Raw genomic sequence first — 25,304 nt, 5'->3', positions numbered from 1 at the left:
ACAGAGTACTCCTTCATTTTAGCAGGGAAAGGAGTTTTTTCAATATAAGCTTCAGGAATAACATGATCAACAGTTTCAACTACAACACATTTATTAATAGATGGATCAATTTTATCTTTATACGGTTCATGATACTTATCAAAATTCTTCTTAGGCAATTCATAATGAGAGGCAAAAGCTTTATAAAGATTTGCAGCAACTTGAGAATCAAGACCATAAGTAGCACTCATATTACGAAATTTATCAGTATCCATAAAAGCTTCAATGCATTTATAATCATAATTTATACCTGATTCTCTATCTTTGTCGTTCTCCCATCCTTCTGTATTTTCCTGGATCCGATTGAGAAGGTCCCTTTTAAACTCTTCTTTGTTACGCGTGAATGATCCAGAACAAGAAGTATCCAGCAAGGTCTTGTCTTCAAAAGAAAGTCTTGCATAGAAATTATCAATAATAACATTACCAGGAAGCTCATGAATGGGGCATTTGAGCATTAAAGACTTCAATCTCTCCCACGCTTGGGCAATACTCTCTCCATCATGAGGCCAAAAATTATATATGCGGTTCCGATCCTTGTGAATTTCACTTGGAGGATAGAACTTAGAATAAAACCGGGACACAATATCATTCCATTCAAGAGAATCCCCATTATCCAGTAATTTATACCAATGCGCCGCTTTACCAGACAACGATATAGAGAATAGTTTCTTCCTCACTTCATCCATAGCAATACCTGCACACTTGAATAAACCGCATAATTCATGTAAGAACAGTAAATGATCTCCAGGGTGGACAGTTCCATCACCTGTATAACGGTTATCCACTACACGTTCAATAATTTTCATAGGTATTTTGTATGGTATCTCTTCCTCACCTGGCGCCTCATCCACTACCTTTGCAGTAGTAGCAGATTTTTGATACGTCTCCGACGTATCGATAATTTCTTATGTTCCATGCCACATTATTGATTTTATCTACATGTTTTATGCACACTCTATGTCATATTCGTGCATTTTCTGGAACTAACCTATTAACAAGATGCCGAAGTGCCAGTTGCTGTTTTCTGCTGTTTTTGGTTTCAGAAATCCTAGTAACGAAATATTCTCGGAATTGGACGAAATCAACGCCCAGGGTCCTATTTTGCCACGAAGCTTCCAGAAGACCGAAGAGGAGACGAAGTGGGGCCACGAGGTGGCCAAACCCTAGGGCGGCGCGGCCTGGCCCTTGGCCGCGCCGACCTGTGGTGTGGGGCCCTCGTGCCGCCTCTTGACCTGCCCTTCCGCCTACTTATAGCCTCCGTCGCGAAACCCCCAGTACCGAGAGCCACGATACGGAAAACCTTACTGAGACGCCGCCGCCGCCAATCCCATCTCGGGGGATTCAGGAGATCGCCTCCGGCACCCTGCCGGAGAGGGGATTCATCTCCCGGAGGACTCTACGCCGCCATGGTCGCCTCCGGAGTGATGAGTGAGTAGTCTACCCCTGGACTATGGGTCCATAGCTGTAGCTAGATGGTTGTCTTCTCCCCATTGTTCTTCATTGTCGGGTCTTGTGAGCTGCCTAACATGATCAAGATCATCTATCTGTAATTCTATATGTTGCGTTTGTTGGGATCCGATGAATAGAGAATACTTGTTATGTTGATTATCAAAGTTATGTCTATGTGTTGTTTATGATCTTGCATGCTCTCCGTTACTAGTAAATGCTCTGGCCAAGTAGATGCTTGTAACTCCAAGAGGGAGTATTTATGCTCGATAGTGGGTTCATGTCTCCGTGAATCTGGGGAAGTGACAGAAATCTCTAAGATTATGGATGTGCTGTTGCCACTAGGGATAAAACATTGGTGCTATGTTCAAGGATGTAGTTACTGATTACATTACGCGCAATACTTAATGCAATTGTCTGTTGTTAGCAACTTAATACTGGAGGGGGTTCGGATGATAACCTGAAGGTGGACTTTTTAGGCATAGATGCATGCTGGATAGCGGTCTATGTACTTTGTCGTAATGCCCAATTAAATCTCACAATACTCATCATAATATGTATGTGCATGGTCATGCCCTCTTTATTTGTCAATTTCCCAACTGTAATTTGTTCACCCAACATGCTGTTTATCTTATGGGAGAGACACCTCTAGTGAACTGTGGACCCCGGTCCAATTCTCTATACTGAAATACAAACTACTGCAATACTGTTTTCTGCAAACAATCATCATCCACACTATACGTCTAATCCTTTGTTACAGCAAGCCGGTGAGATTGACAACCTCACTGTTTCGTTGGGGCAAAGTACTTTGGTTGTGTTGTGCAGGTTCCACGTTGGCGCCGGAATCTCTGGTGTTGCGCCGCACTACATCCCGCCGCCATCAACCTTCAACGTGCTTCTTGGCTCCTACTGGTTCGATAAACCTTGGTTTCATACTGAGGGAAAACTTGCCGCTGTACGCATCACACCTTCCTCTTGGGGTTCCCAACGGACGCGTGTTGTACGCGTATCAAGCTCTTTTTCTGGCGCCGTTGCCGGGGAGATCAAGACACGCTGCAAGGGGAGTCTCCACATCCCAATCTCTTTACTTTGTTTTTGTCTTGCTTAGTTTTATTTACTACTTTGTTTGCTGCACTAAATCAAAATACAAAAAAATTAGTTGCTAGTTTTACTTTATTTGCTATCTTGTTTACTATATCAAAAACACAAAAAAAATTAGTTACTTGCATTTACTTTATCTAGTTTGCTTTATTTACTACTGCTAAAATGAGTAATCCTGAAGTTGAAGTTCGTTCGTTTAAGCAACAAGGGGGAGAATGTTTAAAAGATGCTTGGTATAGAATTAGTGATGCTCATAGTAGGTGCACTAAGAAACACTCCACCACTATCCTGCTCAGGAATTTTTATGTTGGTATCTCTAGCTGGAATAGATATGTTCTTGATTGTCTCGCGGGAGGTAACTTCCTAGGCGCTTCCGCTTTAGAAGCTAGTTGCATTATTGAGAGTTTATTTGGAACACCACCTGTTAATGAAACTAAAATTGAAACCTCTCTTGAGGATGTTATGAAAAAATTGGAAACCATAGAGCAAAACCTTCCAATTATTGATACTACTTTGAAAGCATTACTTGATAGCACTGATAAACTTGATAAATCTCTAGGTGGAATTAATGAGAGAATCGCCATCTTAGAATCTTGTGCTATTCATGATAATCAAACCCAAAGGATTAGTGAACTAGAAGAGGCTATGGGAACATTGGGTTCAACCTTTTCATCTATAAAGTTTAGAGAGAAAGCTTATGTGGGAAAGGAGCAAAGGTTCATGTATATCTCTAAAGGGACTAAACCAAAAAGCTATTATAGGCCCAAAGTCGATAAAGCTCTTAAAACCACTATAGATACGGGAGCATCTAAGGTACCCAATGGGATAAATTGTGAAAATGATGTTGATGCTTCGTCTCTTGATAATACTTGATACACACTTTCTGCGCCTAGCTGAAAGGCGTTAAAGAAAAGCGCTTATGGGAGACAACCCATGGTTTTTACTACAGTACTTGGTTTTTATTTTGTGTCTTGGAAGTTGTTTACTACTGTAGCAACCTCTCCTTATCTTAGTTTAGTGTTTTGTTGTGCCAAGTAAAGTCGTTGATAGAAAAGTTCATACTAGATTTGGATTACTGCGCAGTTTCAGATTTCTTTGCTGTCACGAATTCCTACCTGCCTCTCTGTAGGTAGCTCAGAAAAATATGCCAATTTACGTGCGTGATCCTCAGATATGTACGCAACTTTCATTCAATTTGGGCATTTTCATTTGAGCAAGTCTGGTGCCATTTTAAAATTCGTCAATACGAACTGTTCTGTTTTGACAGATTCTGCCTTTTATTTCGCATTGCCTCTTTTGCTATGTTGGATGAATTTCTTTGATCCATTAATGTCCAGTAGCTTTATGCAATGTCCAGAAGTATTAAGAATGATTATGTCACCTCTGAACATGTAAATTTTTATTGTGCACTAACCCTCTAATGAGTTGTTTCGAGTTTGGTGTGGAGGAAGTTTTCAAGGATCAAGAGAGGAGTATGATGCAATATGATCAAGGAGAGTGAAAGCTCTAAGCTTGGGGATGCCCCGGTGGTTCACCCCTGCATATTCTAAGAAGACTCAAGCGTCTAAGCTTGGGGATGCCCAAGGCATCCCCTTCTTCATCGACAACATTATCAGGTTCCTCCCCTGAAACTATATTTTTATTCCGTCACATCTTATGTGCTTTGCTTGGAGCGTCGGTTTGTTTTTGTTTTTTGTTTTGTTTGAATAAAATGGATCCTAGCATTCACTTTATGGGAGAGAGACACGCTCCGCTGTAGCATATGGACAAGTATGTCCTTAGGCTTTACTCATAGTATTCATGGCGAAGTTTCTTCTTCGTTAAATTGTTATATGGTTGGAATTGGAAAATGATACATGTAGTAATTGCTATAATGTCTTGGATAATGTGATACTTGGCAATTGTTGTGCTCATGTTTAAGCTCTTGCATCATATACTTTGCACCCATTAATGAAGAAATACATAGAGCATGCTTAAATTTGGTTTGCATATTTGGTCTCTCTAAGGTCTAGATAATTTCTAGTATTGAGTTTGAACAACAAGGAAGACGGTGTAGAGTCTTATAATGTTTACAATGTGTCTTTTATGTGAGTTTTGCTGCACCGTTCATCCTTGTGTTTGTTTCAAATAACCTTGCTAGCCTAAACCTTGTATCGAGAGGGAATACTTCTCATGCATCCAAAATCCTTGAGCCAACCACTATGCCATTTGTGTCCACCATACCTACCTACTACATGGTATTTCTCCGCCATTCCAAAGTAAATTGCTTGAGTGCTACCTTTAAAATTCCATCATTCGCCTTTACAATATATAGCTCATGGGACAAATAGCTTAAAAACTATTGTGGTATTGAATATGTACTTATGCAGTTTATCTCTTATTAAGTTGCTTGTTGTGCGATAACCATGTTCCTGGGGACGCCATCAACTATTCTTTGTTGAATATCATGTGAGTTGCTATGCATGTCCGTCTTGTCTGAAGTAAGAGAGATCTACCACCTTATGGTTAAGCATGCATATTGTTAGAGAAGAACATTGGGCCGCTAACTAAAGCCATGATTCATGGTGGAAGTTTCAGTTTTGGACATATATCCTCAATCTCATATGAGAATAATAATTGTTGCCACATGCTTATGCATTAAAGAGGAGTCCATTATCTGTTGTCTATGTTGTCCCGGTATGAATGTCTAAGTTGAGAATAATCAATAGCGAGAAATCCAATGCGAGCTTTCTCCTTAGACCTTTGTACATGCGGCATAGAGGTACCCCTTTGTGACACTTGGTTAAAACATGTGCATTGCGATGATCCGGTAGTCCAAGCTAATTAGGACAAGGTGCGGGCACTATTAGTATACTATGCATGAGGCTTGCAACTTGTAAGATATAATTTACATGATACATATGCTTTATTACTACCGTTGACAAAATTGTTTCATGTTTTCAAAATCAAAGCTCTAGCACAAATATAGCAATCGATGCTTTTCCTCTATGGAGGACCATTCTTTTACTTTCATTGTTGAGTCAGTTCACCTATTTCTCTCCACCTCAAGAAGCAAACACTTGTGTGAACTGTGCATTGATTCCTACATATTTGCATATTGCACTTACTATATTACTCTATGTTGACAATATCCATGAGATATACATGTTACAAGTTGAAAGCAACCGCTGAAACTTAATCTTCCTTTGTCTTGCTTCAATACCTTTACTTTGATTTATTGCTTTATGAGTTAACTCTTATGCAAGACTTATTGATGCTTGTCTTGAAGTGCTATTCATGAAAAGTCTTTGCTATATGATTCACTTGTTTACTCATGTCATATACATTGTTTTGATCGCTGCATTCACTACATATGCTTTACAAATAGTATGATCAAGGTTATGATGACATGTCACTCCAGAAATTATCTTTGTTATCATTTTACCTGCTCGGGATGAGCAGAACTAAGCTTGGGGATGCTGATACGTCTCCGACGTATCGATAATTTCTTATGTTCCATGCCACATTATTGATGTTATCTACATGTTTTATGCACACTTTATGTCATATTCGTGCATTTTCTGGAACTAACCTATTAACAAGATGCCGAAGTGCCAGTTGCTGTTTTCTGCTGTTTTTGGTTTCAGAAATCCTAGTAACGAAATATTCTCGGAATTGGACGAAATCAACGCCCATGGTCCTATTTTGCCACGAAGCTTCCAGAAGACCGAAGAGGAGACGAAGTGGGGCCACGAGGTGGCCAAACCCTAGGGCGGCGCGGCCTGGCCCTTGGCCGCGCCGACCTGTGGTGTGGGGCCCTCGTGCCGCCTCTTGACCTGCCCTTCCGCCTACTTATAGCCTCCGTCGCGAAACCCCCAGTACCGAGAGCCACGATACGGAAAACCTTACTGAGACGCCGCCGCCGCCAATCCCATCTCGGGGGATTCAGGAGATCGCCTCCGGCACCCTGCCGGAGAGGGGATTCATCTCCCGGAGGACTCTACGCCGCCATGGTCGCCTCCGGAGTGATGAGTGAGTAGTCTACCCCTGGACTATGGGTCCATAGCTGTAGCTAGATGGTTGTCTTCTCCCCATTGTTCTTCATTGTCGGGTCTTGTGAGCTGCCTAACATGATCAAGATCATCTATCTGTAATTCTATATGTTGCGTTTGTTGGGATCCGATGAATAGAGAATACTTGTTATGTTGATTATCAAAGTTATGTCTATGTGTTGTTTATGATCTTGCATGCTCTCCGTTACTAGTAGATGCTCTGGCCAAGTAGATGCTTGTAACTCCAAGAGGGAGTATTTATGCTCGATAGTGGGTTCATGTCTCCGTGAATCTGGGGAAGTGACAGAAATCTCTAAGATTATGGATGTGCTGTTGCCACTAGGGATAAAACATTGGTGCTATGTTCAAGGATGTAGTTACTGATTACATTACGCGCAATACTTAATGCAATTGTCTGTTGTTAGCAACTTAATACTGGAGGGGGTTCGGATGATAACCTGAAGGTGGACTTTTTAGGCATAGATGCATGCTGGATAGCGGTCTATGTACTTTGTCGTAATGCCCAATTAAATCTCACAATACTCATCATAATATGTATGTGCATGGTCATGCCCTCTTTATTTGTCAATTGCCCAACTGTAATTTGTTCACCCAACATGCTGTTTATCTTATGGGAGAGACACCTCTAGTGAACTGTGGACCCCGGTCCAATTCTCTATACTGAAATACAAACTACTGCAATACTGTTTTACTGTTTTCTGCAAACAATCATCATCCACACTATACGTCTAATCCTTTGTTACAGCAAGCCGGTGAGATTGACAACCTCACTGTTTCGTTGGGGAAAAGTACTTTGGTTGTGTTGTGCAGGTTCCACGTTGGCGCCAGAATCTCTGGTGTTGCGCCGCACTACATCCCGCCGCCATCAACCTTCAACGTGCTTCTTGGCTCCTACTGGTTCGATAAACCTTGGTTTCATACTGAGGGAAAACTTGCCGCTGTACGCATCACACCTTCCTCTTGGGGTTCCCAACGGACGCGTGCTGTACGCGTATCAATTTTCCAAATAAAAACTCAAGAGAAGATCTATCCATAATGAATTATGGCAGCAGGCAGAAATAAAATCAGCACAAACAGTAGAAATTTCCCTTACCAATTCCACTTACCAATAGCGCTTCACTCCCCGGCAACGGCGCCAGAAAATAGTCTTGATGACCCACAAGTATAGGGGGTGTATCGTAGTATCTTCGATAAGTAAGAATGTCGATCCCAACGAGGAGCAGAAGGTGTTGACAAGCAGTTTCGATGAAGGATTCACTGTAAATGCTCACAAACAAGTATTCAGGGGGTTTTGATGTAGCAGATGAATAAAGTACGAGTAAGTAAAGTGCGAGAGTAACAATTGCAGCGAGTGGCCCAATCCTTTTTAGCACAAAGGACAAGCCGGTTTGTTTACTTATAATGACCAAACGTTCTCGAGGACACACAGGATTTTAGTCTAGTGCTTTCGCTACATACGGCTAATTAATCTTCATTGTTTTGATAAGTGTTGTGTGGGTGAACCTGTGATAATGTACCGCCCTTCCTAGGACTAATACATACTTGTGATTATACCCCTTGCAAGCATACGCAACTACAAGAAAGTAATTAAGATAAATCTAACCACAGCCTTAAACTCTGAGATCCTGCTATCCCTCCTGCATCGATATACCAACGGGGGCTTAGGTTTTTGTCACTCCGGCATCCCCGCAATCGGCAAACGAGTACAAGATGCATTCCCCTAGGCCCATAAAGGTGAAGTGTCGTGTAGTCGACGTTCACACGACACCACTAGAAGAATAACACCACAACTTAAATATCATAACATTGAATATTACTCAACCATACTTCACTACTAACATTTAGACTTCACCCATGTCCTGAAGAACTAAACGAACTACTCACGAGACATCATATGGAACATGATCAGAGGTGATATGATGGTGAATAACAATCTGAACATAAACCTTGGTCCAACGGTTTCACTCAATAGCATCAATAACAAGTAGAAATCAATACCGGGAGAGTTTCCCCTATCAAACAATCAAGATCAAACCCAAATTGCTACAGCGGTGACGATGTGCAGCGGTGGAGACGGCGGTGATGATGATGAAGATGATGATGATGGTGATGGAGATGATGTCCAACTTGATGGCGGTGACGATGGCGTCGATTTCCCCCTCCGGGAGGGAATTTCCCCGGCGGATCTCAGCCCGCCGGAGAGCTCTTTTCTCTCTGGTGTTCTCCGCCCCGCAGAGGCGGCTGTAACTCTTCGCGAGGTACCCTCTAGAGCTTAGGTCTTCGGGACGAAGGCGTACGCGAAGAAAAGGAGGCGAGAGGGGGCTGTGGGCCCCCTCCTCACAGGGCGGCGCGGCCAGGCCTTGGGCCGCGCCGGCATATGGGGTGGGCCCACCTCGGGTCCCCTCAGCTCCCCCTTCTGGCTCACTTCATCTTCTGGAAAAATAAGGTTTTTCGTATAATTTCGGTCAACTGTTGATCTTCCGAAATATTGCATTCTGACGGCGCTTTTTCCAGCAGAATCCTGGCTCCGGTGCTCGATCCTCCAATAATCATGAAACATGCAAAATAGATGAAATAACATAAGTATTATGTCCAAATATGAAATATATCAATGAATAACAGCAAATTATGATATAAAATCGTGATGCAAATTGGATGTATCACACAACAATGCAATAAAGTAAGATAAGGAGAGGTTCATACAGTAGTAACAACTTTCAAGACTCAACAAAACAGTAGCAAAATAAAGACATGGGTTATCTCCCAAGAAGTTCTTTCTTTATAGCCATTAAGATGGGCTCAGCAATTTTAATGATGCACTCCCAAGAAATAAGAATTGAAGCAAAAGAGAGCATCAAAAAGCAAATTCAAAACACATTTAAGTCTAACCCACTTCCTATGAAAAGGAATCTTGTAAATAAACAAATTCATGAAGCATAATGCAAGAAGCATAGAATGACTAGACAAGCGCAACTTCAAGATTTTCAGCAAAAAGAGAGGTGTTTTAGTAACATGAAAACTTCTACAATCATATTTTCCTCTCTCATAAAGATTTTCAGTAGCATCATGAACAAACTCAACAATATAACTATCACATAAAGCATTCTTATCATGAGTCTCATGCATAAAATTATTACTCTCCACATAAGCATAATCAATTTTATTAGTAATAGTGGGAGCAAATTCAACAAAGTAGCTATCATTATTATTCTCATCAAGTGTAGGAGGCATAGTATAATCATAATAAAATTTACTCTCCATAGTAGGTGGCACCAAAAGACCACTATCATTATAATCATCATAAATAGGAGGCAAAGTATCATCAAAGTAAATTTTCTCCTCCATGCTTGGGGGACTAAAAATATCATGATCATCAAAACCAGCTTCCCCAAGCTTAGAATTTTCCATATCATTAGCAACAATGGTGTTCAAAGCGTTCATACTAATATCATTGCTACTAACATGCAAAATAGGTTTTTTAATTTTCGCATCAAACAATCCATGTCTTAACTCAGGAAATAGCTTAAAAAGCTCATAGTTGCTTTCCAGTATGCCTAACCAGTGAAAAAAAAAAGAAACAAAAAGATGCAATTGCAGGATCTAAAGGAAATAGCTTCGAGCACTTACAACGGCACCAGAAAATAACTTAGTTACCTGGGACCAGCGTGTGAGTGCCTTTTACCTTTCCTCCCCGGCAACGGCGCCAGAAAATAGCTTGATGTCTACTCACGCTTCTTTTCCTGTAGACAGTGTTGGGCCTCCAAGAGCAGAGGTTTGTAGAACAGCAGCAATTTTCCCTTAAGTGAATCACCCAAGGTTTATCGAACTCAGGGAGGAAGAGGTCAAAGATATCCCTCTCAAGCAACCCTGCGATCACAATGCAAGAAGTCTCTTGTGTCCCCAACATACCCAATACACTTGTCAGATGTATAGGTGCACTAGTTCGGCGAAGAGATAGTAAAATGCAAGTAATATGGATGTATATGAGTGGTAATAACAATCTGAATAAAATATGGCAGCGAGTAAACATGCAGTGGGACAGTAAACAAACAGTGACAACGGCGCCAAAAAATGCTTGCTGGCGTGCAGTTGACGTGGGAGATAGGAATCTTTGTGGTGTGACTTTTCCATTCGGAGACAAGGCCTAGGGATCATACTTTCACTAGTGGACACTCTCAACATTGATCACATAATAAAACCACTCTACACTCTCTTGTTGGATGATGAACACCACTAATTGTGTAGGGCTACAAGAGCACCTCAATGCCGGAGTTAACAAGCTCCACAACATTCAATGTTCATATTTAAATAACCTTAGAGTGCATGATAGACCAACGCAATTATACCGAGTACTAACATAGCATGCACACTGTCACCGTCAGGCTATGAAAGGGGGAATAGATCACATCAATACCATCATAGTAATAGTTAACTTCATAATCTACAAGAGATGACAATCATAAACTACGCCAAGTACTACATGATGCACACACTGTCACCATTACATCATGAAGGAGGAATAGAGTACTTTAATAACATCACTAGAGTAGCACATAGATTAATAGTGATACAAAGCTCATATGAATCTCAATCATGTAAGGCAGCTCATGAGATCATTGTATTGAAGTACATAGGAGAGAGATTAACCCCATAGCTACCGGTACAGCCCTTAGCCTCGATGGAGAACTACTCCCTCCTCATGGGAGACAACAGCGGTGATGAAGATGGCGGTGGTGTCGATGGAGATGCCTTCCGGGGGCAATTCCCCGTCCCGGCGGCGTGCCGGAATAGAGACTTCTGTCCCCCAGATCTTGGCTTCGCGATGGCGGCGGCTCTGGAAGGTTTCTCGTACCGTGGCTTATTCCTCTCGAAGATTTAGGTCAGGGGGCTTCTTATAGGCGAAGAGGCGGCGCAAGAGGGGGTCTGGGGCCACCAGACAGTAGGGGGCGCGCCTGGCTCCTTGGCAGCGCTGCCCACACGTGTGGGGCCACCAGGGCTCCCCTCTGGTGCCTCTCGGGTGTTCTGGAAGCTTCGTGGAATTATAAGATGCTGGGCGTTGATTTCGTCCAATTCCGAGAATATTTCCTTACTAGGATTTCTGAAACCAAAAATAGCAGAAAACAGGAACTGGCACTTCGGCATCTTGTCAATAGGTTAGTTCCGGAAAATGCATAATAATGACATAAAGTGTGTACAAAACATGTAGGTATTGTCATAAAACAAGCATGGAACATCAGAAATTATAGATACGTTGGAGACGTATCACCAACCTGCCTTACAGCAATTGAGAGTTATGCATCTTCACATAGAGAGGGTTACATAATACTCTCCTCAATTAAACCACTAGTTTGTTCTTCCCAGGTCCTAATTCACGGGATCTCCGATCACAAAGGTTGGGCTACCACTATGGCGTAACATCAACGGGTCTCAAACCCATCTCCCTCGATGCACTTTCTATCACATTACGTGATAGTCCCTTTGTAAAGGGATCTGCCAGGTTTTTGTCTGTTTGAATATATGTAACAGTTATTACTCCGGAGTTTCACAATTTCCTGACAGACTTCAAACGTCTCTTGACGTGTCTTGATGACTTCGCATTATCCTTAGAATTGTTCACTTTGACAATTACAGTTTGATTGTCACAATTCAAAAGGATTGCGGGAGCAGGTTTTTCAACCACAGGCAAGTCCATCAAGAGCTCACGCAACCATTCTGATTCAACAGTGGTTGTGTCTAAAGCAGTAAGTTCTGCTTCCATAGTTGACCTCGTCAATATGGTTTGCTTGCAAGATCTCCATGATACTACGCCACCTCCAAAGGTAAATACGTACCCGCTAGTGGCATAGAGATCAGCTACATCAGAGATCCAATTTGAATCACTATATCCTTCAAGCACAGCTGGGTGCCCTGAATAGTGAATCCCATAACTCATTGTACCACATAGGTAGCGCATGACCCTATCAAGTGCATGTCAATGATCAGTACCCGGGTTTGACATGAACCTACTCAACTTGCTAACAGCAAAAGAGATGTCGGGTCTAGTCGCGCTCGCTAAGTACATGAGTGAGCCAACGATCTGAGAATATCTCAATTGATCTATGGCAATCCTCCGGTTCTTGCGCAATGTCACACTGGGATCATAAGGTGTTGGAGAAGACTTGCTATCAATATAGCCGAACCGGCTCAAGATCTTCTCAACATAATGGGATTGCGTTAGAGTAATCTCACCCTCGTTCTTAATAAGCTTGAAGTTCAGAATCACATCAGCTTCTCCCAGGTCTTTCATATCAAAGCACTTTGACAAGAAAGACTTGACCTCGTGTATTACTTTCATGTTTGTACCAAATATCAGAATATCATCCACATACAAACACAGTATAACACCTTCGCCCCCACCATGGCGATAGTAAACACACTTGTCAGCCTCATTGACAACAAAGCCTACAGAAGTCAAAGTTCTGTCAAACTTCTCATGCCATTGCTTAGGTGCTTGTTTCAGTCCATATAAAGATTTCAGCAACTAGCACACCTTTTTTTCTTCACCTTTTACTACAAACCCATCAGGCTGATCCATATAGATTTCCTCCTCCAACTCTCCATTAAGAAAAGTTGTTTTTACGTCCATTTGATGAACGATAAGACCATAGGAGGCAGCCATGGACAGTAGTACTCGAATGGTGGTAAGTCTAGCGACAGGTGAATAGGTGTCGAAGTAATCTTCGCCTTCTCTCTGTGTGTAGCCTTTAGCTACAAGCCACGCCTTGTACTTCTCAATAGTACCATCAGGTCTTAGCTTCTTCTTGAACACCCATTTGCAGCCCACAGGCTTGCATCCATGGGGTCGTTCTGATAGCTCCCAAGTTCCATTAGAAAGAATCGAGTCCATCTCATTATGGATAGCTTCTTTCCAGTCGTCTGCATCTGGAGATGCATATGCCTCTGCAATGGACGTGGGAGTATCATCCACAAGGTACACAATGAAATCATCACCAAAGGACTTTTCAATCCTCCGTCTCTTGCTCCGTTTAGGAGCTTCATTGTCATCCTTCTCAGTAACATCTCATGTGATTGTTCAAAATACTCATTAGATGAACTAGACTCAGGAATTATTTCAGTAGAAATTCTAGCAATGCTATGCATATCTTTCATAGGAAACATATTCTCAAAAAATGTTGCATCACGAGATTCCATAATAGTATCAACATGCATATCAGGTACCTCGGATTGAACTACTAAAAATCTATAGCCTACACTCCGCGGAGCATAACCTAGAAAGATACAATCCATTGTCTTTGGTCCGAGTTTGCGCTTCTTAGTGATTGGAATATTGACTTTCGCCAAACATCCCCATGTGCGCAAATACAAAAGTGATGGTTTTCTCCCAGCCCACTCCTCATAAGGGTTTTTATCTTTATTCTTGTTAGGAACTCTATTCACGACATGACATGAAGTCAATAAAGCCTCCCCCCACCATGCCTTTGATAAACCAGCAGTGGCTAACATGGAATTCACCAAGTCAGTCAGCGTGCGGTTTTTCCTCTCGGCAACCCCGTTTGATTGGGGCAAATAGGGAGGCGTCCTCTCATGAATAATGCCATGTTCCTCACAGAATTCATCAAATATTTTAGGAAAATATTCACCACCACGATCCGACCTAAGACGCTTGATCTTTCTCTCTAGTTGATTTTCAACTTCGGCCTTATAAATTTTAAAGTAGTCTAAAGCTTCATCTTTAGTTCGCAACAAATAAACATAGAAAAATCTAGTCGCATCATCAATCAATGTCATGAAATATCTCTTTCCACCTTTTGTCAACACACCATTCATCTCCCATAGATCAGAATGTATGAGTTCTAGAGGTGCCAATTTTCTCTCCTCGGCCGCCTTGTGAGGCTTCCGAGGTTGCTTTGATTGCACACAGCTATGGCACTTAGAACCTTTGGCAATGGTGAAATTCGGAATTAAACTTAAACTGGATAGCCGAGACATTAAACCAAAATTAATGTGACATAAACGAGAATGCCAAACACTGGTATCATCACTAACATTGCCACAAATATGGTTCACAGACTTATTACTGAAATCAGAAAGTGAAAAGCGGAACAAGCCTCCGCACTCATAGCCTTTACCAATAAATTGTCCAAACTTGGAAACAACTACTTTATTCGACTCTAAAACAACCTTAAACCCATCTCTGCATAAAAGGGAGCCGCTAACAAGATTCGTGTTCATAGTAGGGACATGCTGCACGTTCCTCAGCTGCACGATCTTCCCCGAAGTGAACTTCAGATCTACCGTGCCAACACCACGAACAGAAGCATGTGACCCATTCCCCATCAAGACGGAAGAATCCCGGGCGACCTGGTAAAAAGTGAACATGGAGATGTCAACACACACATGAACATTAGCACCTGTATCAATCCACCAACATGGAGATTGAAATACCGAAAGAACAGTAAAGAGATTACCGTACCCATCAGCATTGCTAGCGGTCACCGTGTTGACTTGCCTCGCCTTTTTCTTGCGGTCTGCCCTCTCTGGACAGTACTTAGAAAAGTGGCCAGTCTCTCCACATGTAAAGCAGCTCGGATCTGCTTTGTTTATCATCTTCTTCTTCTTGAAGGTTGTAGTCTTCATAGGCTTATTGAAGGAGGGCTTGTTATTCCCTTTATTCTTGCTGTAGGGTTTCTTCTGCACCATGTTGGCGCTAGAATGACCCTCTCCTTTCTCAGTAGTATCCTTAGCCCGAGCTTTCTCTTCAACATCAAGAGACGCTATCAGATTTTCAACTGATATCTCTTGTCTCTTGTGTTTGAGAGTTGTGGCAAAGTTCCTCCATGAAGGGGGCAGCTTAGCGATGATGCATCCAGCCACAAACTTGTCAGGTAAGGCACACTTAAGGAGTTCAAGCTCTTTCGCAATGCACTGTATCTCATGAGCTTGTTCGACTACAGAACGGTTGTTCACCATCCTGATGTCGTGGAAGCTCTCCATGATGTACAGTTCACTGCCAGCATCGGTTGCACCGAATTTAGCATTCAGTGCATCCCAGAGCTCTTTACTGTCTACTATGTGCATGTACACATCACATAGACGATCAGCAAGAATACTCAGAACGCATCCGACGAAGAGAGTATTGTCTTCCTTGAACTTGTTCTGATCTTGGTCAGATATAGTTCCTTCAGGTAAGCCATTACTAACTTGGAATACTTTCAGATGAGTAAGCCAGAGCGTGGCCTTAATCTGCCACCTCTTAAAGTGCACACCGGTAAACTTATCCGGCCTCAGTGCATCAGCAAAACCAGCCATAGTTAAGTCAGGAAATTGCCTACAATTAGGTTTTTGGATTGTTGGATAATTAGGCACAATTTCCATGATTAATTCCAGAATATAAAACATAATGACAGCAGCTACTAACATGTGAAACTCGAACATACTAGATGCATTAATCAACATGAGTAGCAGCAGCGCAAACGGTAAAGCATCCATCGCTAAACAGATCGAGATATGTCGCACGTACCGATCTGGTGGAGGTGGCGGTGGAGGTGTAGCAGATGATGTCGCAGCAGTAACGTTGTTGATGACAACGTTGTTGATGATAGGGACGATGGGTCGAAGTAGACGGCGTTGAAGATGACGGTAGGCAGCACCGCCCGACTTGGACGGAAGGCGACCCGTGATGAAGAGCTTGAGCAGTCGCGCAAAGCGCTTCCCAAAAACCTAATTCGCCCTCTCCCGTACAGGATCGCAAGGACGAGCGGTTCCGGAGACCTGCTCTCCCATTCGCCGATGCACGTCGGCGCGCGGGATGGAGTAGGCTACAATGGCGGCGCAAACAGAGAGAGGTGGAAACCCTAACTCGTGTATTCAGTGTATTTCTGCGGTAGCCAGGCAAGAGATTATATAGGCTCGGGAAACCCTAGGCAACGTGGGCCACGCCCAAGTCGCACGAACGTTTCGAGTCGGTTACAGATAGCCCACGATCCGGGAGCGACCCGAACCGACTAACTGCGACGCGTCCGTCTAGGACTCTGTTCGTTTTTCCTGAGCTGCAAAAAGTAAGGAAAGTCTCGGCTCGAGGCTCAATCCACTCACCACGAGAGCGGCGCGCGTCGTGACGTGTCGTGTCGAGTCGAGACGAGACGAGCGAGCGAGCGAGGAGGAGGAGCGCGCGTGAACCACTCCTATTCTTACTCACTTACTAGTGGTGGAACAACCCACCTTATAAGGTGGTCTAACTTCCTCCCAACTTTCCATGTGGGACTAAACTTCCCACCTCTTGCCACTCCCTAGTGAGCTGCCACCAACTTGGGCTCAAACTCACAAGGCTGCCACTATGTGGGCTTTGAGATTTATAGGAAAACTGAAATCTAATTTGGGCCACTAAAAGTGGGCCCAATATTTCAACAGCTTCTTCCCCTGCATCACAAAACAAATGTTATGCATATCATCGAAAATCAAATAAATGCAGCTTGTTCCATTTTTATATGTACCAGACGGTCCCGATAGCGATCGGTGCTGCTGCTCCCCATAGTGTGTGTTCCCTGATGCCCGCGGTTGACCTTGTTCCGGTCGCTCACGGCCTTTAAATCGGGGTTTTCGCCGACCCAATTCTTGAGCAACTCCATGAAGGCGGCCCTCTTATTATTATCAGCCCAATATGGTACAACCTGCAAAATCAAAACTCATTTGAAGAACAAACAATATAATTGCAAATTAGCCGCTGTACATAGAATCGCATTGACAATTACTTACCGACATGAAGTCCTCTATCTTCATAGGCGGGGCGAGTCCCTGCACAATCTCAGGCTTTGTGTACCTTACGCCCTGCTCAACATAGAAGTGGCCGATGCACGTGATCCTCTGGTTGTACCACTGCTGCCGTGTCAACTTCCGACACATGGCACGGAGGATCACGTCCGCCCTCTCCTTATGCTCAGTCGCCACCCTATAATTGCGCTGCAATCAAGCATAACAGAAAGTGTGAGAGGCATGAGTTATCATGGTGGGGTTATCAACTATATATGAATGAAACCCAAAGAGTATGCATTACGTACCCAAAACTTCTTGATCACGGCGTCCGCGGCGGAAGTAAAGCCCGGGTAAGGCGCTATCTCAAAGTCTTCCCAACTGTTGGCTAGTTTGGACTCGCCCCCAAGGACCGGAGTGTAGATCCCCGGCCAGCACTTCCTAATAGCAGCTCCAATTAGGCTCCCTGGCACGCGGATATTCTTCCCCGTATATGTGAAATTGCTGCACAATTATCAAACATTAGAAAATGCTAAGTGTCATAACGAAAATGTAATCACCTTACTACTTACTCTATCTTTCCTGGGACAAGGAGCCACTTGTCATCCTCCGTAGCAGGTTCCCTACTCTCATCGGGAACCTGCGCTTCCCCACGAATCCGCAACTTCTTCGGAGCCATCTCCGTCGAAGCCTCCTCGTCCCTAGACTCCTCCTCTGTCTCCTCCTCCTCCTCCCTAGTCTCCTCCTCCTCGTCCATAGACTGGGAAGCCACTGATCTAGAAGCAGAGGGAATGTCAGCTAGAAGGAGCTGTGCATCCCCCCTCGTCCTCTAGCTCGTCCTCCCCCTCGTCCTCCAGCTCGCCCTCCCCCTCGTCCTCCAGCTCGTCCACCCCCTCGTCTACCCCCTCGTCCTCCCCGTCCTCCGTCTGCCTCTTCGTAACGCCGGGTGGGAACAATGGGTCTTCCACTCCGTCTGGAAGCACCCCCTGGCTTCCGCTGATGCATCTGATCAAGCAAGGAGCTCGATGATGCCTTCCGTTGGCTCATATTGGGCAATTACCTGCATAAGAAAACAGAAAATAATTAATAAGCATGTTGAAAAAGAGTAAACACTAAGCATAATGACAAATGTAGGTATTAAGCATAATGATAATGTAAGTACTAAGCATAATGACAATGTAGGTACTAAGCATAAAAGACCCTCCATTCATCACCACTCTCATCTCTAGGCATTGGGTTCTCAGCCTCACTATCACTATCAGTATCATATGAGTATTCATGGTCGGCATTGGGTTCCGGTTGAGTCTCGACAATGTTGTCTTTGTTCGCATGGCTCTTGGTGAGCATAGCTATGTCCTTTAGGTCCACCACTATCTCACCACGCATTTGTACATCGTTGTGGAGATCCTGAAGACCTATGTCTATTTGAAGGTCCCCGAACTGCTCTTCCTCTTGATAGAAAATTCCCTCATATGTTACCCGGTCAATGTTGTTGTAATCATCCTCGGAGGGGATGGGTAGCTTACCATGTGGCGATACCTGGAACACGACTTCCCAGCCCATGAGTTCCTCATTCTGACATGGGTAGGACAAATAATAAACTTGCTTGGTTTGGTGAGCCACAATATAGACGTCGGCTCCGCTGTAGGTGGTTGAAGGCCTAACTTCAACTAACCCAATGGAGGGGGTGCTTCTCATTCCACCATGTGGGTCAAACCAGTGGCATTTGAACACAAAGAGCTTGAGTTCTATGTTTGCGTTGTTGAACGTCAACTCGTATACCTTTTGTAACCTTCCATAGTAATAAAGATCATCGGCTCCGCGACTGTAGACCCCAGTATTTATTATTTTTGCATTAGGCCGGTTCTTCTGGTGAAACTCCGTATGGAAGCGATACCCATTTACATCATACTTCTCATGCGTATGGACTCTACGGTTAAAGCCCTGGGAAACGCATCTCAACTCGTATGTCATCTCAACGTTGGGATCAGCTCCCTACAAGTTCAGTTCAGATTATTTTGTGCATTAGTTACGTGTAATAAGACAAGTAACGGATTGCAAAGTAAGAGGAACATTTGAGAAATTACTTTTTCATGGAATCAGTTCACGAAGCTTTTATTTAAGGGCGGGGCACCCTCTTTCAGAAGAGTGTACCACTGCGTGGGAGTGGGACCATTCCTTCCTGACCACATTTCATCATGGAATTGGCTGAAAGAAGAAAATACGTATTAGACCAAAACCAAGTTACTGGTTGCAAAGTAATTGCTTCATCATTTTACCTCATGAAATCGACCACTTCCTCCATGTTCATAAGCACGTAAAGCATTATGCAATCCTTCTCTTCTGGCGAAATGTTCTCCACTTTTGAGGCACCGGCCTTGCCACCGGGATATTGGAAGAGCAAGAGCTTTGGGTCACGCTTGGGCTCGTCGGAATTGTACCGAGCGACCGGGTTATGCTTAGTGGGCACATCATTGGCATAGTACAATGTCGTGGCGTCTTCCATCTCCTCGAGCAGAGTTGCCTCAGCTATGCATGCTTCAATCTTATTTTTGTTTCCACATTTGTACTGAATATACTTGAACTCCCTCTCAATACAAAACTGCCAACGATACTGCACCGGTCCCCCCAAGAGTGCCTCGTTGGCGAGATGCACGATGAGATGTAACATTGGACTGAAGAAGCCTGGGGGAATATCATCTCTAACTTGCATAGCATGTCCAGCACTTGCTGCTGCAGCTTCTCAATCACCTCGGTACATATCTGATTAGCACAGACCGTGCGGAAAAATGGCTCACCTCCGCAAGCACTCGCCAGACATGATCGGGGAGATACCCTCGAAGCATCACCGGCATCAGCCGCTCAATCCATATATGATAGTCGTGACTCTTGAGCCCGTTTATTTTTCCTGTAGCAAGATTGACTCCCTTACTCATATTCGAACAATAACCATCAGGGAACATCACGTCATATTTGAGCCACTTAAATGCCTCCTTCTTGTCGGCGCTATCAAGGCAGTACTTGGCATGCGGCTTTAACCAACCTTTTTGATTGCCCTCAGGAGGCTGCATGTGTAGAGCCACCCTGTCACATATCTCCTCAATATCGACTCTAGCTGAAACATTATCCCTTGACTTGCCTAGTATGTTGCAGCAGGTGTTAAGGAATGCCTCCCCGCAATTCTTTTCGGTGTGCATCATATCGATATTATGGGGAAGTTCAAGGTCCTTGTAATACTCGAGCTCTGTTATGCCTGCTTTGTGATTCCAGTTGTGCGTTATACCATATCCCTCAAATTGATGGTCGGGTTCCTTACTAGGCTGGAGAGCACGTAGCTCATCATCAACAGTTGCACCATTGAACTTTGGTATTTGTTTATGTTCAAGCACAACTATGCCTTTCGTGAAGTTCTTGTTGTCAGATCTGAACCGATGCCCTGGTCTGAGGAACTTGCGGTGTTTGTCAAAGGCAACATATTTGTGTCCAGCTTTTAGGTGCCTGAATTCTAGTTCGTGCCTGCACACTGGGCATGGAAACTTACCAGTTGTACTATGCCCACAGAATAGGGTGTACCCGGGTAGGTCATGCATCGAATAGTGGAACCAAATTTTCATGATGAAGTTTCTCTTTGATGCTCGGTCGTATGTCAATGTACCGTGATGCCACGAGTGGTGCAAATCATCCACAAGTGGTTGCATTAAGACACTCAATTTCTTCCCTGGATATTCAGGCCCTGGAAGGATCATCAACAAGAATATGTTCTTCCTTTGCATTACGACTCCAGGAGGGAGATTGAGCGGAATAACAAACACGCGCCAGCAGCTGTACGAGGCAGTCGACATACCATATGGGTTGAATCCATCGGTTGCTATCGCAATTCTAACATTCCGAGCCTCACTTGCCTCATTTGGGTGCTTTTCATCGAAGTGCTTCCATGATTGACCATCAGATGGATGTACCATGGGTACCCGTTTGAACTCGTCCTCCAATCTTTTCCCGGTCTGATGCCATGTCATTTGTTTGGCAGTCTCCTCGAACATGTAAAGTCGCTGGATTCTTTTGATGAATGGGAGATAACGAAGAATCTTTATGGCTACTTGATGTCTACTTCCCCCTCCTTTTCCTGTAGACAGTGTTGGGCCTCCAAGAGCAGAGGTTTGTAGAACAGCAGCAAGTTTTCCCTTAAGTGGATACCCAAGGTTTATCGAACTCAGGGAGGAAGAGGTCAAAGATATCCCTCTCATGCAACCCTGCAACCACAAAGCAAGAAGTCTCTTGTGTCCCCAACACACCTAATAGGTGCACTAGTTCGGCGAAGAGATAGTGAAATACAGGTGGTATGAATATATATGAGCAGTAGCAACGGCGCCAGAAAATAGCTTGATGGTGTGTAGTTGATGGTGGTGGTATTGCAGCAGGAGTAACACAGTAAAACAGTAAACAAGCAGCGATAGCAGTATTTAAGAACAAGGCCTAGGGATTACACTTTCACTAGTGGACACTCTCAACATTGATCACATAACAGAATAGATAAATGCATACTCTACACTTTTGTTGGATGATGAACACATTGCGTAGGATTACACGAACCCTCAATGCCGGAGTTAACAAGCTCCACAATTAATGTTCATATTTTAGTAACCTTATAGTGTAAGATAGATCAACATAACCAAATAGATCACATCAATACCATCATAGTAATAGTTAACTTCACAATCCACAAGAGATCATGATCATAGCCTACGACAAGAACCACACGGTGCACACACTAATCACCTTTACACACGTGCAGGAGGAATAGAACTACTTTAATAACATCACTAGAGTAGCACATAGATAAATTGTGATACAAAACTCATATGAATCTCAATCATGTAAAGCAGCTCATGAGATTATTGTATTGAAGTACATGGAGAGAGATTAACCACATAGCTACCGGTACAGCCCCGAGCCTCGATGGAGAACTACTCCCTCCTCATGGGAGCAGCAGCGGTGATGAAGATGGCGGTGGAGATGGCAGCGGTGTCGATGGAGAAGCCTTCCGGGGGCACTTCCCCGCTCCGGCGGCGTGCCGGAACAGAGACTCCTGTCCCCCAGATCTTGGCCTCGCGATGGCGGCGGCTCTGGAAGGTTTCTGTGGTTTTCGCCAATCGTATCAGGGTTTTCGATCCAGGGGCTTTATATAGGCGAAGAGGCGGCGCAGGAGGGTCGAAGGGGCGACGACACCATAGGGCGGCGCGGCTAGGGCCTGCGCCGCGCCGGCCTATGGTCTGGGGGCCCAGTGCCCCCCCTCTGGTCCTTCCCGGGTGTTCTGGATGCTTCCGGTGAAAATAGGAACTTTGGCGTTGATTTCGTCCGATTCCGAGAATATTTCGTTACTAGGATTTCTGAAACCAAAAACAGCAGAAAACAGGAACTGGCACTTCGGCATCTTGTTAATAGGTTAGTTCCAGAAAATGCATGAATATGACATAAAGTGTGCATAAAACATGTAGATAACATCAATAATGTGGCATGGAACACAAGAAATTATCGATACGTCGGAGATGTATCAGCATCCCCAAGCTTAGTTCTGCTCGTCCCGAGCAGGTAAAACGATAACACAGATAATTTCTGGAGTGACATGCCATCATAACCTTGATCATACTATTTGTAAAGCATATGTAGTGAATGCAGCGATCAAAACAATGTATATGACATGAGTAAACAGGTGAATCATATAGCAAAGACTTTTCATGAATAGCACTTCAAGACAAGCATCAATAAGTCTTGCATAAGAGTTAACTCATAAAGCAATAATTCAAAGTAAAGGCATTGAAGCAACAAAAAAGAAGATTAAGTTTCAGCGGTTGCTTTCAACTTGTAACATGTATATCTCATGGATATTGTCAACATAGAGTAATATAACAAGTGCAATAAGCAAGTATGTAGGAATCAATGCACAGTTCACACAAGTGTTTGCTTCTTGAGGTGGAGAGAAATAGGTGAACTGACTCAACATTGAAAGTAAAAGAATGGTCCTCCATAGAGGAAAAGCATCGATTGCTATATTTGTGCTAGAGCTTTGATTTTGAAAACATGAAACAATTTTGTCAACGGTAGTAATAAAGCATATGTATCATGTAAATTATATCTTATAAGTTGCAAGCCTCATGCATAGTGTACTAATAGTGCCCGCACCTTGTCCTAATTAGCTTGGACTACGGGATCATCACAATGCACATGTTTTAACCAAGTGTCACAAAGGGGTACCTCTATGCCGCCTGTACAAAGGTCTAAGGAGAAAGCTCGCATTGGATTTCTCGCTATTGATTATTCTCAACTTAGACATCCATACCGGGACAACATAGACAACAGATAATGGACTCCTCTTTTATGCATAAGCATGTAACAACAATTAATAATTTTCTCATATGAGATTGAGGATATTGTCCAAAACTGAAACTTCCACCATGGATCATGGCTTTAGTTAGCGGCCCAATGTTCTTCTCTAACAATATGCATGCTTAACCATAAGGTGGTAGATCGCTCTTACTTCAGACAAGACGAACATGCATAGCAACTCACATGAAATTCAACAAAGAGTAGTTGATGGCGTCCCCAGTGAACATGGTTATCGCACAACAAGCAACTTAATAAGAGATAAAGTGCATAATTACATATTCAATACCACAATAGTTTTTAAGCTATTTGTCCCATGAGCTATATATTGCAAAGGTGAATGATGGAATTTTAAAGGTAGCACTCAAGCAATTTACTTTGGAATGGCGGAAAATACCATGTAGTAGGTAGGTATGGTGGACACAAATGGCATAGTGGTTGGCTCAAGTATTTTGGATGCATGAGAAGTATTCCCTCTCGATACAAGGTTTAGGCTAGCAAGGCTTATTTGAAACAAACACAAGGATGAACCGGTGCAGCAAAACTCACATAAAAGACATATTGAAAACATTATAAGACTCTACACCGTCTTCCTTGTTGTTCAAACTCAATACTAGAAATTATCTAGACCTTAGAGAAACCAAATATGCAAACCAAATTTTAGCATGCTCTATGTATTTCTTCATTAATGGGTGCAAAGCATATGATGCAAGAGCTTAAACAAGAGCACAACAATTGCCAAGTATCACATTACCCAAGACATTATAGCAATTACTACATGTAGTATTTTCCAATTCCAACCATATAACAATTAACGAAGCAGTTTCAACCTTCACCATGAACATTAAAAGCTAAGAACACATGTGTTCATACGAACCAGCGGAGCGTGTCTCTCTCCCACACGAGCATTTATTCAAACAAAAACTAAAACAAGAAACATACAGACGCTCCAAGTAAAGCACATAAGATGTGACCGAATAAAAATATAGTTTCAAGAGAAGGAACCTGATAATTTTGTCGATGAAGAAGGGGATGCCTTGGGCATCCCCAAGCTTAGACGCTTGAGTCTTCTTGATATATGCAGGGGTGAACCACCGGGGCATCCCCAAGCTTAGAGCTTTCACTCTTCTTGATCATAGTATATCATCCTCCTCTCTTGACCCTTGAAAACTTCCTTCACACCAAACTTCTCATAAACTTCATTAGAGGGGTTAGTACATAATCAAAAACTCACATGTTCAGAGGTGACACAATCATTCTTAACACTTCTGGACATTGCTCAAAGCTACTGGAAGGTAATGGAACAAAGAAATCCACCCAACACAGCGAAAGAAGCAATGCGAAATAAAAGGCAGAATCTGTCAAAACAGAACAGTTCGTATTGACGAATTTTAAAATGGCACCAGACTTGCTCAAATGAAAATTCTCAAATTGAATGAAAGTTGCGTACATATCTGAGGATCATGCACGTAAATTGGCTTAATTTTCTGAGTTACCTACAGGGAAAACAGCCCAGATTCGTGACAGATAGAAATC

This window comes from Lolium perenne, chromosome 3 (assembly GCF_019359855.2).
Source record: "Lolium perenne isolate Kyuss_39 chromosome 3, Kyuss_2.0, whole genome shotgun sequence".
Classification (NCBI taxonomy): Eukaryota; Viridiplantae; Streptophyta; class Magnoliopsida; order Poales; family Poaceae; genus Lolium; species Lolium perenne.
Note: the sequence above shows the minus strand (reverse complement) of the source record.